Consider the following 17,995-nt stretch of genomic DNA (forward strand, 5'->3'; position numbering starts at 1 on the left):
TTGTAATGTATTATATAAGGCTACTATTATTTTGAAATAGTTTGTTTGTGTGATATAATGTGTTCTTTTAGAGTGCTGACATATACAGTATATGCTGGTTAATTTAGTAGTCTCTACTATGAGGTACTGTAATCCAATTGCTCTGAGCGGGTGACAACAACACATCCCATGAATGCATCACAAAAGGGGTGATGAAAAGGATTGCTGAGAGAAACGAGTAGCAGTCAAATGCCAATGCCCAATAAACTAACAGAAAACAAAGTTGTTGCATACAAACATGGTTCTAACTCTCAAATAACATTGTTTTCCTACAAAATGCATATGAGAATGTTCCACAATATACTTGAACTTAAAGACATGGAGCAGTGTGCCTTCATCTTATATAGGTATAGAGGGATGAAATAATGCATCGTGTGACCCCAGCCTCTCATGAGACCTGCACAGCATAGTGACTATAAGCAATATGGATGTGGCCATGCAAAAACAAACAAAATGGTAGGGCTCATGACAATAAACCACAAACCAAAACAGCAATAGAAATAAATAAAAATATAACAATAATAATTAATAACTAAATATAAAATCAACAAAACATTACAACATAAATACAAAACCATGCATATAAAACCCCCAAAAATCATTACATCAATAAAAAAGAAGGACCTCCTTATCATCTCTTGTTATACCATCCAGGAGGATGGCCACAAAGCATTGACTTAGATAATAGAGATGAGCACCACGAATAACCTTGATGTCTTTAATTAAAATGTGGAGGAATGGACAACCTACACTGAAAGAACAACATCACTAGTTTGAAGACTCTAGCCACAAATGATCCCTCTGGTGGTGACTGATTTCCTTTGAGACCAGCTACTGCTTCTGGCATAGGCCTCTTCTTCATCCACAACCAGAATAATTCAGGTGTGGAAAATGGCTTTGCAACAAATCCCTGATAATTGATTACTTGATTAATTTAATTGATTGACTTATTGGTAATTATAACTCATGAAACTATTTAAAGATTTATTGTTTGCTAAGATCAATCAAATTAAACAGAGATAAAAGGAAAGCCATAACACTATTTTTCATCTACTACTTCTGTTTTTTAGTCTGTAATCAGCAATGCACAACAGTCAAGATAAAAAAAATGCATAGTTGGCCAAAGTGTTAATTAACAAGATTTTCTATCACACATTGTCTGCGGTGGGCTGGTGCCCTGCCCGGGGTTTGTTTCCTGCCTTGCGCCCTGTGTTGGCTGGGATTGGCTCCAGCAGACCCCTGTGACCCTGTAGTTAGGATATAGCAGATTGGATAATGGATGGATGGATCACACATTGTTATGTTACAATAAAAAAGGTGAAATTACTATGTAAATATGTATTGTTAATCTTTTCTTAAAGTATACAGTCTTTCATGTAAATCTGGGAGACTATCCCACCTTATTAAAAGGTAGTTCAACATTATGCATTAAAAATACATATTCTGTGAATTGGAGACTTTTCAAATGATCATAGAGCACACAAAAGATGTTTCCATTTGAGTGATGTCTCTTAAAATAATTCTCTTAAAGTGCCAAAATTTAATTTCATCACTTTTGAATAGCTTTCTTACCATTTATATGGCAATATACTGTAGATAAATCTTTGAACTTACAGAAAGCGTAATGGATGGTAGTTGTAGCTATCATTTGCTAATAATATGTCATGTATCATTACATGATTAAATGAAATGCAACAGTAAATGGAAAGTGATATTAGTTACAACTGAATTTCATACCAATGCTCGTATTAATTTAAAAAAGTATTTTATATGGAAACCATGTACTTATTCCATTACTTGAGATGTTCAGATTTCTTTCTCCTAGTATTTTCAAACTGATACTATCAGAAAAAAATATTAGGAATTACATTTTAAACATCTAAGCTTGTTTTTAACTTGTGCATATAAATGTTTATGGCATTAAAGCTTATGATTCCACAAATTGTGCTCTCTTTTCTTCTCAATCTAAGAGAACTGGAAATTCTCAAATACTACAACCAGTATTATTCAACAAGCACAAAAACATGCTATGTGCCTTGGAGACAGGAAGTGACTAATTATGTTGTGCTGCTCCTCAAGATGGAGCTATAAATGACAGAAAACAGAAGAAAGTTGCTTTTGAGATATGTGGAGTAACTACATACTGTATAAGTAAAAGTGTTTCTCTGCATGTTTTTTGATTCTGTAGCATTTACATTTACACCATTTATGAATGGGGTATTGGGTCAACTCTCCCCTCCCCATCTTAAAGTGCTGATAGATAAAAGTTGCAATGGTAAAAGCCTGCAGTGCTTTTCAACACGTTTTCAGTGTCTCCATCTTTTACATGCAAGCCATCCCCCGCAGCTCCACCAACATAGTAGTGAAACAAGACATCACTCTTCCCCCTCCCCTCAACCCACAACCTCTGTCTCGGATTAGCATGAATATATTGCTCCTGCAAGCAAACTATGATACTTAGCGCATTGAGAGAAGTAGCAAAAGCAACCGGAATGTTCAAGCAAATTAGAGAAAAAAACCTGATCTAAATCCATTAAGTAGTTTTTTCATTCGCTAGATAAGCGGAGGTAAGGTACTCCCTTAGGCTTGCGCGTGAGTGAGGAGGGACCCGCCCCCCCCTCCTCTTAGCCAGCTGTGTGTCTCTTGGATTCACACAAATAAATCAGTACCGCAAGCTAACTATGATACATAGAGCAATGAGAGAAGTCGCAAAATCAACCAGAATGTTCAAGCAAATTATAGAAAAAAAAACCAATCTAAGTAGATGCTGTAGATGATAGATAGATGGGTGCCTAGATGTGGTACACCACTCTCATCGCGCTTTGTATCATAGTTCACCAATGTATTTATGTGAATCTGAGAGAGACGCGGTGGGCTGAGGGGAGGGGGAAGGGGCCCTCCTCACTCACGCGCCAGCCTCGGGGCGTATCTTACATCCACTTGGAATCATCGGGGGATTCTTTCATTAGATTGGCTGGCCCTGTGCTGACTCAGCTGTGGAATGGCCAATAGGGGGAGGTAGCTTGATTGCAGAGGTCTCCAGGACTCTGAACAAATGTGAATCCTATCAAGTGATATCATCTACTGTTGAATTCTGCTCTGTACTTGCTCTTAAATTCTTATACTGGCTCCCGGTTAAGTTTAGGGCAGATTTCAAAATCCTCCTTTTAACATATAAAGCATTAAATGGCCAAGGTCCAGCTTACTTGCCCGAACTTATCATGATTTACAAACCAGAGCACACATTAAGATCTCAAGATGCCGGTCTGCTTATGATTCCAAGGATTAATAAAATAACAATGGGAGGTCGAGCTTTTAGTTATAGGGCCCCTAAACTGTGGAATGGTCTGCCTACTACTATAAGAGATGCCCCATCGGTCTCAGCTTTTAGATAGATAGATAGATAGATAGATAGATAGATAGATAGATAGATAGATAGATAGATAGATAGATAGATAGATAGATAGATAGATAGATAGATAGATAGATAGATAGATAGATAGATAGATAGATAGATAGATAGATAGATAGATAGATAGATACTTTATTAATCCCGATGGGAAATTCACATTTAAATTCAATTTTAAATCCCGGCTGAAGACTCACTACTTCAGTTTAGCACACCCTGACTAGAGCTTCTGATTAACTGTACAGACTGCATCTCTGTTGTTAGTCATTAGCACTAAAACATAAGTAACATGATAGTTATAATTTGTTACTAACCCTCACCTATTCTGTTTTTTTCCTCGGTACTCAAATGTGGTACTTGGTGCCACGGCCCACCTGCCAAGTTGTTTTGCCTGCCTAAGATAAAGTCATGCCTGATGGAGGATCGCAGGAATCGTGGGAAGGAGGGGTCCTTTCATCAGATTGGCTGGCCAAGCACTGTTTCAGCCATGGAATGGCCAAATGGGGGAGGCAGCTTGATGGATGAGGTCTCCAGGACTATAAATACAGTAATCCCTCCTCCATTGCGGGGGTTGCGTTCCAGAGCCACCCGCGAAATAAGAAAATCCGCGAAGTAGAAACCATATGTTTATATGGTTATTTTTATATTGTCATGCTTGGGTCACAGATTTGCGCAGAAACACAGGAGGTTGTAGAGAGACAGGAACGTTATTCAAACACTGCAAACAAACATTTGTCTCTTTTTCAAAAGTTTAAACTGTGCTCCATGACAAGACAGAGATGACAGTTCAGTCTCACAATTAAAAGAATGCAAACATATCTTCCTCTTCAAAGGAGCAAACAAATCAATAGGGCTGTTTGGCTTTTAAGTATGCGAAGCACCCCGGCACAAAGCTGTTGAAGGCGGCAGCTCACACCCCCTCCGTCAGGAGCAGAGAGAGAGAGAGAGAGAGAGATAGAGAGAGACAGATAAAAAAAATCAATACGTGCCCTTTGAGCTTTTAAGTATGCGAAGCACCGTGCAGCATACTTAAAAGCTGCACACAGAAGGTAGCAACGTGAAGATAATCTTTCAGCATTTTTAGACGAGCGTCAGTATCGTCTAGGTGTGCGAACAGCCCCCCTGCTCACACCCCCTACGTCAGGATCACAGATAGTCAGCGCAAGAGAGAGAGAAAGAAAAGTAAGTTGGGTAGCTTCTCAGCCATCTGCCAATAGCGTCCCTTGTATGAAATCAACTGGGCAAACCAACTGAGGAAGCATGTACCAGAAATTAAAAGACCCATTGTCCTCAGAAACCCACGAAGCAGCGAAAAATCCGCGATATATATTTAAAAATGCTTACATATAAAATCCGCGATGGAGTGAAGCCGCGAAAGGCGAAGCGCGATATAGCGAGGGATTACTGTATATCCAAATCTTCTTATGTGATATCATCTACTGTTAAATTCTGCTCCATAGTTCTAAAATTTAAATTTTTATACTGTATTTAGGATTTGTTCTGTTCTGTGTATTGTATTGTATTGTATTGACCCCCTTCTTTTGACACCCACTGCACACCCAACCTACCTGGAAAGGGGTCTCTCTTTGAACTGCCTTTCCCAAGGTTTCTTCCATTTTTCCCTACTAGGTTTTTTTTGGGAGTTTTTCCTTGTCCTCTTAGAGAGTCAAGGCTGGGGGCCTGTCAAGAGGCAGGGCCTGTTAAAGCCCATTGCGGCACTTCTTGTATGATTTTGGGCTATACAAAAATAAATTGTATTGTATTGTATTGTACTTGTAATATTTCTATTGCAATATTATATTAAATTGAGGATTACTTGTGTTCTGTACCTTGTAGTAAGAAGACCAAGGTTTGCGTTGCATGTCCTCCTATGTCTATGTTTGTTTCCTCCTACAGTCCAAAGAAATGCAGGTTTGGTGGATTGGTGACACTAAATTGGCCCTGGAGAATGTGTGGTGTGTGTGCACGTATGTGTGTGTTTGTGTATACACCCTGAGATGGGCTAATGCCCTGCACAGGTGTTACAAGCTTCAGTCCCCCATGACCCTGCTCAGGATTAAGCTGGCTTAAAAAACGGTATGGCATAATATTGCTGCATTTTATTTGACACCATATAGTATACATGACAAGTCTGTGACAAAGTGTGACAAAGATTTTGTCATTTGACGAAAAATATGGTATGTGTTTTAGTAAATTACACTAATGAGAGTGGTTGGCCACATATACAACAATGGTAGCACCAGACTGAACACTTGTAATGTTTTCATTAATTATTAATCATGTCATGTAATTTGTTCAGGATGCAATAAGAAAACAGGTCAACAATGGACTCAGCTCCCCATGAATCTTTCTAAAAATGTGCTGTTTTTTTACAACAATCTAGATGAGAACAGGCCATTCAGCCCAAAAAGGTTGCAAGTCCTTTCCACTTAATTCTTCCAAAAAAAACCATCAAGTCAAATTTTGAAAGGTCCCTAAAATTCTGCTGTCTACCACACTACTTGGAAGCATATTCCATGTGTCTATGGTTCACTGTATGAAGAAAAAATTCCTAATATTTGTGTGAAATTTACCCTTAACAAGTTTCAAACTGTGTCCCCATGTTCTTGATGAACACATTTTAAAAACTGTCTCAATCCACGGTACTAATTCCCTTCATTATTTTAAACAATCATGTCTCCTCTTAATCTTGCTTAAACTAAAAAAGGGTCAGCTCTTTTGATCTTTCTTCATAATTCATCCCCTTTAGCCCTGGAATCAGCTAAGTTGCTCTTCTCTGGACCTTTTCTAGCATTGCTATGTCTTTTTTGTACTCTGGAGACCAAAACCATGCATAATATTCCAGATGAGGCCTCACCAGTGAATTATAAAGTTTGAGCATAACCTCTTTGGACTTGTACTCCACACATCATGCTATATAACATAACATTCTGTTTGACTTCTTAATGGCTTCTGAACACTGTCAGGAAGTTGATAGTGTAGAGTCCACTACAACTTCTAAATCCATCTCACATGGTGTACTTTCAATTTTCAGACCTCCCATTGTGTATTCAAACCTAACATTTTTTTTCCTATATAGAATACTTCACATTTACTTATACAGTGGTACCTCGGTATACGTCCACTTTGGAATAAGTCCAACTTGGTATACGTCCTGTTTGGACGCAAAAAATTTTGCTTGGTATACGACCTTTGTTTGCAATACAACTCGCTTGCTAGAACACCGCGTGTGGTATAGCGGGTCTGTGGCTTCAAAAAAAAGGGCCAGGTTTTAACCAGTATAGCCATGTCGTTCTCCGTGGGTGCAATTGTATGAACACGGGGAGTTAATGACATAGTTGGAGCGAGTCGCACCTGCACAGGTGGGCTGTGATCGTGAAGAGTGAGACTGCATTTTTAACCTCGGATTTTATCAGATTAATTTATTGTTGTTTTTATACCCACTGAACACTTGTTTTTATGGATATTTATTAAATAATTATTTATTGAAACCAGATGCACTACACTTTTTGTTTGGACACTGATTTTTGTTTTAAATAAAAGCACTTGGCATTCTTGCACTATCCCCTGGCTTTATTTGAGAATTGTCCTCATTTGTCAGCTCATCTCGGTGACATTACCGACGCTGTTGGGTTCAGGGCTCCCCATAAGGACATATGGGAGCATGGAGCGGACCTGCATTGTCACACCACGCACTACCCTACGCTGCCCACGAGCGTCAGTACGCCAGTTGCTAGCATTTAGTGAACAACCCGCAGTATAACTCTGTGAATTTTCATGTGATTTTGTGTTTTTTCACATAAATCTTTAGTAAATTTATTAACCATGAGTTCTAAGAAAGTTAATGAGAAGAGCCAAGCAACAAACAAAATGGTTTGGATCACCATGGAGGTGAAAAAAGAGATTGTTGAAAAGTATGAAGGTGGCATGCGTATCCAGGACTTGGCTGCTGCATACCGTATGCTGAGAACGATGGTATCTACTATTGTGAAAAACAAAGACGTTATTAAATCGTTTAACGTTGTGAAGGGGGTGAAATCGATTACCAAACAAAGATCAGGGACACTAAAGCATGTTGAAAAACTGCTTTTGATCTGGATAACTGAAAAAGTGTGCTGGCAATAGCGTATCAGAGGCAATGATTTGCGAAAAGGCAAAACTGATGCATGCTGATCTTTTGAAAAACAAGGCAGGAACGAGCCAATAAAGTGAAGTGTTTAAAGCCAGCCATGGCTGGTTTGATAATTTTAAGAGGAGGACTGGCATTCACAGTGTTGTGAGGCACGGAGAAGGAGTCAGTGCTGATAAAGATACCGCCAATGATTTTGTAATAGAGTTTGGGGAATTTGTGGAGGCTGAGGGTTTTGTTCCCCAACAAGTTTTTAATTGTGATGAAACAGGCCTGTTTTGGAAGAAATGAAAGAAACATAACGTGCAGAAAACTCAGTTACCTGTGATGTGGAAGTCAAACAGCAAGGCTTGAGTAATCAGAGAATATTTCAGTGAGTGGTTTAATGTTGTGTTTAGGCCAAGTGTAAAAAGTTATTTAGAGGAGAAAAACCTGCCTCTGAAGGCCCTCCTCATAATGGACAATGCTCCAGCTCACCCTCCAAGCTTGCAGGACTATGTGCTGCCGGAGTTAGACTTCATCACTGTAAAGTTCCTTCCCCCTAACACGACTCCTCTCATTCAGCCCATGGACCAGCAGGTCATCAGTAATTTCAAGTAACTCTACACTAAAGCACTATTCCAGAGGTGCTTTGAAGTGACCTCTAACACAGAATTAACCCTGGGAGAGTTTTGGAAAGATCACTTTACTATCGTCCATTGCATAACTCTCATTGGCAAAGCCTGGCAGGAAATTTCCTAGAGAACAATGAACTCTGCTTGGAGGAATTTGTGGCCAGAAGTAGTGACTGAAAGGGACTTTGAGGCTGTGCCTATAGCGTAGGATATTGTCTCTCTGGGCAGGTCCATTGGTCTGGATGTGAGTGATGGTGATGTGGAGGAGTTAGTGGAGGGGCACAGGGAAGAGCTGACCACTGAGGAGCTGAAGGAGCTTGAGAAGGAGGAGCACAAGACTAAGATGGATGTACTCTCTTCAGGCTCGGAGGAGGAGGCAATAGAGGAAGCCCCTACTTCATTAATCAAGGAAATTGTTGCCAGATGGATGGATGTCAAAATCTTTGCAGAGAAGTACCACCCCAACAAAGCCCAAAAAAGCCGTAATAGCATTGTCTGGAATGACCAGACAATGTCACATTTCCTAAACATCCTGAGGAGAAGGCAGAAGCAAAGTTCTTTGGACAGATTTTTAGTAAAAGTCAAACCTGGTGAGCCTCAACCAGGCCCAAGCAGGGAAAAGAGACAGAAAAGCACTAGAATTTCAGATTCCTGAAGTTTTATTGGAAGGGGACCCTCCTTCCAAACAATAGCATCTCATCCTCTCTTCTCAGCACCATCCTAGTAGGCACTCGACTCTTCTCAGCAAGGTAAAGTGAGGCTAAATTCTCATTTATTTCATCTAATTGCTTTTGTATTTATGTATTTTAGTATTAAGCAGTGTTTAAATTATTTTATACAACCCCATCAATGTATAATATGCCAATAACAATAGGATTGTTTTTCATGGGAACGGATTAATCATTTTCCCTTTATTTCTTATGGGAAAAATTTGTTTGGTATAAGTCATGTTTGGTATAACTCCAAGGATTTGGAACGGATTAAGGACGTATACCGAGGTACCACTGTATTAAATTCCATCTGCCACAAATCTGCCCAAGCGTGTATGCCAAGTCCCACTGTAATGATTCAACTGATTACAGATTATCTGCCAATCCATCTAGCTTGGTATCATCAGGAAATTAAGCAGCTTGTTACTTATACTCCTATCCAAATCATTTATATATATTAAAGCGAGCAGTAGCCCTAGCACTAACCTCTGTGGAACACCACTCTTAACATCAGCCAATTCTGATAAGGTTCCTCACACCACCACCTTCTTCTTCCTGTGTCTGAGCCAATTTTGCACACATCTTCAAACAACATCATGAACTCCAATTTTTTATAGTTTAAAATCCAACCTCTTATGTAACTCCTCATCAAATGCTTCTGAAAGTCAAGATAAATAATATCATATACTACACTTTGATCATATTCTTTTGTTGCTTCCTCGTAGAATTCCAGCGTGTTGGTAAAACACGATCTCCTTCTTAATAACCCATTCTGGCTGTTCAGTAAAACTCCTGTTTTTGCCATGGTTTCCTCAATCTTTCCCTTAATAATTCATTCCATTAATTTACCTCTGATACATGTTAAGCTTACTCTGCTATAGTTGCTTGGATCTGCCTGGTCACCCTTTTTATATAATAGGGTAATATTTACCATTTTCCAGTCCTTCGGAATTTCCTTAGTGCACAGTGACTTTCTACAATGTCTGTTATGGGTTGGTATACTGTATATACTTAATAACATCCTTAAGAACTTATCTGATCCTGGTGATTTGTCTGACTTCCTCAACAATTTCCAAATCACTCAGTACCTCCTTAGTAGTCTCTTTTACCACTGGTATGTTATCTACTTCCTCACATGTGAAGATGCAAGTTTAGAGCATTTGTTATTTCACTGTCTCAGTGCTGTAATTAAATTGTTTTAAGAAGCAGAAGTTGTTTGCATACTGTAAAACAGCCTAAAGGCTATGGCTCTGAACTTAAAACCACAAAGCAGTCTATTTTGACATCTCAATGCCTGCCACAAACTCACCGTGTAACCGTGACACAAGTCTCTTAACCTGACAGATCTTCAAATAAGAAAATAATCACCAATGATAGACATTACATTAAAATAAAGTTTAATTTATTATTTTATTTTTATTGAAGTCTTTCTTTTAATTTTTTCAGAGTGAAGATTTGATGTATTTAATCAACAGAATCTATCAACCATTGATTAAAGAAACATTTGAAATCTAACTCCTACTGCCCCCAATTATGCTAGGCCTAAGAGCACTTTTGAGAGACTGTTCGGACTATAATCGGACTATAATCAGTAGGCACACATTTGAGACATGGAAAAGTAGATATACTTTATTTTTTTTTCTACTCAGATTCTGGGGGAAACAACAAAAGCGTACTGTGCCATATCTAAGAGATTCCAGGGTTTTTAACAAACAAATCAGTGAAACGTTAGTTCTGACAGGACAAAAGAAGTCAAAAAGGGCAAAGTATTTTGTCAACATTTGCAACAGATAGTTTGGATTCAAATTCATTAAACGATCAAGGAGGAAATAGGTTCTTGTTAAGTACGTTGCTGTGAAGACTGCCCACAAATAGCTGGTAAATGTAACTTGACACTTTGTGGGTTTTTAATTGCTATGGAGAATATGCTTTTCCTTAAACCTCAAGGACTGTCTCAATATCCTTTAGGGGCTTTCAGTTTTTATGTAAAGCTCTTAGATGATCCTCGTTGTGGTATAAGGCACCACAGGCAGAACTTGGAACAATTTATTATGAACTAGCCATATTCTGTCCAGACAAAATGTTCATCTTTTTAATCCTACATCCCCGTTTCATTAATATATAGAATGTCATTTCTAGACCATTAATAATTAAAACACAACACAACATCTTATCTTTTGAACAAAGAAAATAATCCTCCAATCCAGCAGAGACAAATGTAATTTTAGGGCCAAATCATTCTCATTTGTATTTTGAAAGGATAAGAAGCAATAGGAGCTGGATCTTGCATGCTTTGAAAGACAAATACAGCTTACAAAATATCCATTTACTTGAGATAGACATCGTAGCCCATTCAATAACTGATGATTACAAGCAAGAATTAAGGTGCCACTTGGGAAAAAAGAATTTGCGAAGCATTCTACTTTTTTCCATTACTTCCCTAATTTCTACTGGAGTTCCCAACCTGGGGGATTTCACGAAGGTTGTGTTGCGATTCAACAAAATTGAGTGTGCTGTGTTTTTCGACTTTATTGCAGTGTGATCAGTGTCTTGTAGTGAGCCATGATTTATGAGTTCAAACGTGGAAGAAATGACGAGGATGGCCCAGGATCATACAATGTTTCGCTCTGTTGTACACAGAGTTTAATTTGACGGACCCTAACAACAACGACTACTGTTCTATGATTTAAAAAGAATCAACCATTATCACCTATGAATGAGCCACAGAAATGTGCGTTCTCTGAGGCTCTTTGCTGTGGACGGAGCGTTTGTAAAGGCAAATAACTTTTTTTAAGAGAATTGAATTTGGATCTTGCAATGATTTGTAGAGAAGGGCAAGATCTAGTACTAATTTCTGTACAAGCACTGATTTTGAGGTTTGATTGACATATGTGCCAGGGGGGAGAAAGAGGACCGAATCGGATGCAAAACCTGCTAGTTAGACTCAGGCCATCTCTCCTGCTGGGGGTCCTGGCTGTAGCGCAACCATTTTAACTGTTTGGCACATCTGTTTTTGGACTGCAGTACAGGTGTAATCAGGGGACAAAGCTTGTCGACTGTGTTTCATTGCTTAGTGGCACACCAGCACCTGTTGCTTCACGGGGAACTCCATTCCCCCAAACCCCTTGATCATTGATCCCCTGTCATTTCCTCATGCCAGTTGATACTTTGTGGGATACCTCAACCCCTGAATTGTAAGTAGAGTCTCTAAGCTTTACGGGGGACACATTTACAAGATTATTGAGATTTATAATGGTAAATTGCTATATTTATATTTTATTCCCTGAGTTAAAAGCTTTTTTTCAGTTCAATTTTTTTCACCTGCAGTCCTGTTGTTGATTCAATTTGTGGTTTAACAATTAGAAATGTGACTTCTTCATCTTCAGATGTGATATTGCTATTACTATTATATGGGCTGTAAACAGAAATTTAATATTTTCTAGGGGCACAAAGCATAGAAAAGGTTGGAAACCACTGTACTATAGGTTTACTGCAGCAATGCATTGCACTTTAATTTTTAACATGAATGGACCATTATATTCGCCCTATGTGTCCTACTGGCACAGAAACTTCTTTAGACATGTCCTTACTCCTTTATTTCAACTTCTTGTTTTGTAGTTTGTTTACATACTGATGCATTATCCAGCATATAAGGAAGTTTAATTGGAAAATAATTTCAGTTAACACTTATAGCCACATTTAGAATTTTTATAAAAACAAAGAAGATTACCTGAGTTGTAAGTCATGTGCCATAAATAAGCTGTTTGTATTTAAATACAATTTAAATCCTTTAGTATTCCCTTAACCATGTGGGAAATCATTAGCCATCCTAGTACTCTAAGCTGAATCTCTCCATCTTGCACAAATTTTGCCAGTAAGGAAAAAGTGAATTAATCTTTAAAAGATACCTAATATTAATATGAAAAATAAATAAAAAGCATTTGTTAGCAAGGCAACAGCATTCATGTTCCTAAAATGCTAGAACATTGATCAAAAAAAAAAAACACAGAACAAAACCGAGAAAAAGCAACTACAGAAAGATCAAAAGTTTTATCAAAATACTACAGCGCTGGTTTCAGAATTGCTCATCTTTTATTAATTCCAGCAATTACTTGACAACTTCGTCATGCAAGTTACTAGGTAAGGTTATACAATGGACATAATAAAATCCATAGCAGATGCTGGGGTGAAGTTCAGACAAATCCATGATTAAGTGATGTTTGCAATAATGCAGAACCTGCCACTCATCCACTAAAAAGAATGTACAAGAGCTCAGTAATTCATGATTCGATTGAATGTTGAATGATTTCTTAAAGCCCAACACTAAAACACTGGAAAAACACATTTCTGAGGACTACAAGGACATCAGCCTAATTGCTTCATACTTTTTTCATAAAAAATAATGATGGGTCTTTAAAAAGATATAGTATTGGAGCATTAAGTGAAATTATAACTAAAAGTAATTTTTCACTGTAAAATATAATAATAATAATAATAAGCGCTATATAAATGTAAAGAATTATTAAAATATAATTACAGTATACCAATTTAAGTTTCATGATTTTCTATTTGTGTTGTGCACTTATGATATCATTAGCTCTGCCTTGGCCACGTTTAGCTACTATGATGTCACACTATAAGCTATACCATGATTCTGTTATGCAGATCAACTAAATGTATTTCTTTACCTGGAGTATAGGTCAGCCAGTGTGACTTGTGAGTTTACAATCCACGGATCTGCCTATTTGCAGGTTTGTCATCAATAATTACATGAAAATTATTTTGAGAGTTTTGCGGCCTATTGCAGAAAACTGTAGAGGACGCTGTAGCAGCAATACTTACATGGACTGCAATCCCTGCAACAAAATGAAGCACAGCCTTTAAAAGGGAGCTATAAGATCATCAGGCAACTTTTTCTTTCAATGATGCAGTGCACAATTGGATTACAATTACAGCTATTGGATTAGCTTTCTCTGAATTTATGTTCTTGTCTTGTGCCCATTTGTTCATTAGTGTGATTTTGTCTGCATCAGCATCACAGTAGGAGAAAACTTTACATAACTTTCAGGAGGCTGTTCACAGAGGATTTCATTTCATAACTACACCATCATCATCTGCATCTGCATCTGCAAAACTGGACTGTGTCATGAGCATTTATCTTTACCGTTTTGTGCTCAGTGCATCTTTATATTTGTAATATTAATAATTTTTACTGTTTACTACCATTATTACACACAAATTCTGGTAACTATGCTGGAGTGATGATAGTGACCATAATATGACCTGAGCTGTGAGGCAGCAGTGCTATCACCATGCCACAGTGCCTCTGAGATAAAATGAACACAATTAAACATAACAACAGTAAAATTTGTTGCAGATTGTGGCAGACAGAAAGCATAAATTCGATAAGGCTTGCCCGCCACAAATTTGAAAGCAGGCTCTCACCTCTCTTGAACCAAAAAGTACACTTTGTTTTTTTCCAACACTTTTGCTTTTTCACTGCCGCTGCTACCAAATACAAAACACACGTGTGGATTATTCACTCTGCCCCATATGCATCAACTGGACGACACTCTGGGTATTATTAAAAGGGTAGGCTCACCTTTTACACACAGATCATATATACCGTAAGCTACACAACTCTACCCATTACCCTTAAGACACACATTTGTTTAAATATATTCACAAGTTTACTGTTAATTTTTACCCCCACCACTAGGATCGGAGTTTTATATTTGGCGGAGCTGTCCCATCCAACATTGGCTGCCACAACTCTATAATGTCGCACTAACCTTACAAAGCTTCATGGGGTGATGGGGAAACACATTTTTGTCTAAGTACAGTGAATTACCAGAACAATATTCAGTGAACACAGTCACCAGCAAATGCAGTGTATTCTCTGCAAAACACTTTGGCGAATTTCAGTGATCAGCGCTATTGATGAATCAACACATTTGATTGAACTTATGCAAACATCCCGCTTTGAAAAAACGCATTTCAGGCAGGTACCGTATCGCCAAAAAAAAAAAAAAAAGCTAGGCTGGCTATGTAAGAACACAATTTCTGTAATCAGACTTCAACTGTTAAACATACTGTACATCATTCATGTTTGGCTGCCAGACTCAATGGAGGTTAATTATACGTTAATGCAAATAGCCTTTCTAACTCATTTTTTTTGCAAACTTTCCTTGTGCTGTGATGTAGCTTTTTTTGCAGATTTGAGCGGTTTGCCAGACGTCTCACCTTCAAAACAGCATTTGTCAATATATTTGTTAATTTTGCAAGACATCAGATTCACAAGTATTTGGTGAGACAGCTGACTCCTGAATTCTGTCTTAATGTGACATACTATGCTGAATGCCCTTTCTTCATCACAATTAGAATTTGGCAGCACCAAAAGAAGCTTCATCAACTGGCATACGTCTATAGTTTGGGAACAGTCCTTCAAGGCTAGTTGAGACATAATACAAGATTTCTATATGGAGCTGTTGTCTGGCATCTGCCTTGATTACATTTGAAAATCTCTATGCCAAAGTCAAAATCTGCTCCGGATTCACCTCATCTTGGCTCACTGCATTGACCACTGACAGATTTTTCGAGATTTGGTTGCTGATTGGAAACTTCGCCAATATTTTTGAAAGCTCCTAACATAGAATACTCCAGCATCTTTAAAGAACTGCTTAGACTTATAAGAGAGCATCTCTTGTGTTTCCTCACTTAGCAGCTGCCTCCTTGTCAGCTACCCAATAAAAAGCTTTTCATGTAGGCAGTGAATGTCAGTTTTGCTCACATGTATCTCCTGAATCTTCTGTTCTCTCAATATGTTTGGCTCAATAATTCTGCTTGCTATGTCACACACTGTCTACACGCTGATCCAAGTTGAAGAGGACAGGTGCCTTGTTTTGGAAAATCAAATTGAATTTGTTAAAACATTGTGTGACATTATGGAGAAAGCATGTGTATGCTTTCATTTTTAGGTCTCTTCAGAATATGTAACGATTTTTGATTATCACTCTTTGGCTCAGGATGAACTAAAGGGCTGGCTATTGGTGGAGTAGATAGAATAGCAAATATATATATAAAAAATACTTTTTAAAAACCACACTTATATTAGGTTAAAAAGTGTACTAAAAAGTAAAAAATAAGTCTGCCATACATCACTCGTAAAATAAAAGGTAGGTTCTTTTGCTAAGATTTTAAGAAATGTTTTTCGAATGTTGATTGATGAAATGCGCCCACGCTTTTATTTTACAAGTGATGTATGACAGACTTATTTTTTACTTAATATAAGCGTGGTTTTTAAAAAGTATTTTTTTATATATGTATTATTTTCAACTTTTTAGTCTTGGGTTTGTTTTATTATAATTTTGTAATCAATATTGTAGCACTTCCTTTAATATCGCTATCCGTTACTAGCGCCATCTATTGGTGAAATCTTGAACTATTCTTCATATAAAAATTTCATTTCATAATTAACATTGATTAATTGATCAATTAGTAAAACTGATTATTGATTCATGTATTGTCATCGGAAGTGAATAAGTGTGCAAAATTTCAAGATATTTGGACAATAGGAAGTGGATTAAATATCGATTACAAGATTTGTACCAGACAACAAACAGGTAAAGTTAAAATAAGCGTGGTAATAATAATAATTTAGATTTTGGTAAAAGAATAATTTACTGTTGGAAAAGGAAATTTTTGGGCCAAAAACAAATTATCTAAGGGTCAGTGGCACCATTGCACAACAAGTAGTAAACTTACATCAATAATTAAACATCCATCCATCCATTTTCCAACCCGCTGAATCAGAACACAGGGTCACGGGGGTCTGCTGGAGCCAATCCCAGCCAACACACGGCGCAAGGCAGGAACCAATCCCGGGCAGGGTGCCAACCCACTGCAGGACACACACACACACACACACACACACACACACACACACACACACACACACACACACACACACACAACAACCACATAGAATTGCCACTGCACCTAACCTGCATGTCTTTGGACTGTGGGAGGAAACCGGAGCACCCGGAGGAAAACCATGCAGACACGGGGAGAACATGCAAACTCCACGCAGGGAGGACCCGGGAAGCGAACCCAGGTCTAATAATTAAACACATTGTTAAAATGTTTATGGTAAAATCAACTTACCCATCATAATCAAGTTTTTCCAATTTTCCATTCCATATTCAATGTAATATTTAGAAAAATATTTCCCTTTGGAGTATGTGAAATTTCCTCTGTACCTGATGTGGCCAGCTTGTTTTCTGGCTGCTGAGGCAAACCTTTAGACCCTGCAGAGTTCTGGGCATACCTTTGCTAATGTGTACGCACATGCAGTCTGAACTTTTAATGGTGGGGTTTGAACACCACAGGTGTGTTTTAGTGATGAAATTTAAAGGGTGTGTGTACATCTCGCTGTTTTGGAGTAGTCGTCATCATTTTCGTGAATCATGCCGATTACCTAAGAAAATATGATTGAACATTTTGTCCTCTGAACAAACATTGGCAGTTTATGAATATTCATTGGCATTTCTGCTTTTGGTATTGAGAGTTTGATGTTGATGTTGAGATATTTATAAAAACTGTAGTTTGGTGGATACACTCTATGACAATATGCTTCATTTTGTGTGATTTTTATGGTATTATTCAACTGACACATCATCATCCCTGGTGTTTGTAGCCTAATACATTGTGAAACTCAACGTCTCCCACTTGTTTACATAAGGTTTGCTGGAGGCTTTCTCTTCCTTGGCCACCCTCCAACACCACTGCAGACTCTTTCCATGTGGCTCCAATGATCTTTTCTCTACTGTATCCACTGTATGCAAATTCAAAATGTTTTCACCACCTTACACTGCTCATTGGGGGTCAGAAGCAGTGATATTTTCATAACGAAAACAAGAACTAGAACTAAAAACATTGTTTTTCATTTTACAAACACAAGAACTGAAATTAAGGCAAACAGAGGAACTAAAACTAAATAAAAATAAAAATTAGTGATATGTGAACGAACTAAAACGAGAACGAAAATTGAGTAAAAACGAAAAAAACAGCAAAAACATTTTCGTTCAGTCCGGTT

General features: G+C 37.9%; 1 protein-coding gene and 1 long non-coding RNA gene across 3 annotated transcripts in view; one reads left to right on the forward strand and one right to left on the reverse strand.

Annotated features, from left to right (window-relative positions):
• Window positions 1–9,133, forward strand: part of LOC127527730 (uncharacterized) — a 121,058-nt gene extending 111,925 nt beyond the window's left edge. The window contains exons 2-3 of the long non-coding RNA XR_007934886.1: window positions 7,371–7,461; window positions 8,941–9,133. This is a non-coding gene — a long non-coding RNA (uncharacterized LOC127527730). The remainder of the gene's footprint in view (window positions 1–7,370; window positions 7,462–8,940) is intronic.
• trpm3 (transient receptor potential cation channel, subfamily M, member 3) overlaps window positions 1–17,995 on the reverse strand; it is a 971,875-nt gene that overhangs the window by 844,746 nt on the left and 109,134 nt on the right. The window lies entirely within an intron of this gene.

This window comes from Erpetoichthys calabaricus, chromosome 5 (assembly GCF_900747795.2).
Source record: "Erpetoichthys calabaricus chromosome 5, fErpCal1.3, whole genome shotgun sequence".
In the NCBI taxonomy this organism is placed as follows: Eukaryota; Metazoa; Chordata; class Cladistia; order Polypteriformes; family Polypteridae; genus Erpetoichthys; species Erpetoichthys calabaricus.